Here is a 263-nt window from a genome sequence, read left to right as displayed (position 1 = left end):
TTAAAATTAGTTGTTTCTTACAAGTCAAGTCAAATTTTCAATTTTAAAAATCTTATCTTTTCAAAATCTTTTTCAAAAATCATATCTTTTTCACTTTTTTCTATTTTTCGTAAATTTTAAAAAATCTTTTTCAAAATATTTTCAAAATCTCTTCCTTATCTTTATTTCAAAAATTTTGAAATTACACTAACAATTAATGTAATTGATTCAAAAATTTGAAGTTTGTTACTTTCTTGTTAAGAAAGGTTCAATCTTTAAATTCT

Source organism: Arachis duranensis, chromosome 5, assembly GCF_000817695.3.
Source record: "Arachis duranensis cultivar V14167 chromosome 5, aradu.V14167.gnm2.J7QH, whole genome shotgun sequence".
In the NCBI taxonomy this organism is placed as follows: domain Eukaryota; kingdom Viridiplantae; phylum Streptophyta; class Magnoliopsida; order Fabales; family Fabaceae; genus Arachis; species Arachis duranensis.
This window is presented reverse-complemented; position numbering follows the sequence as displayed.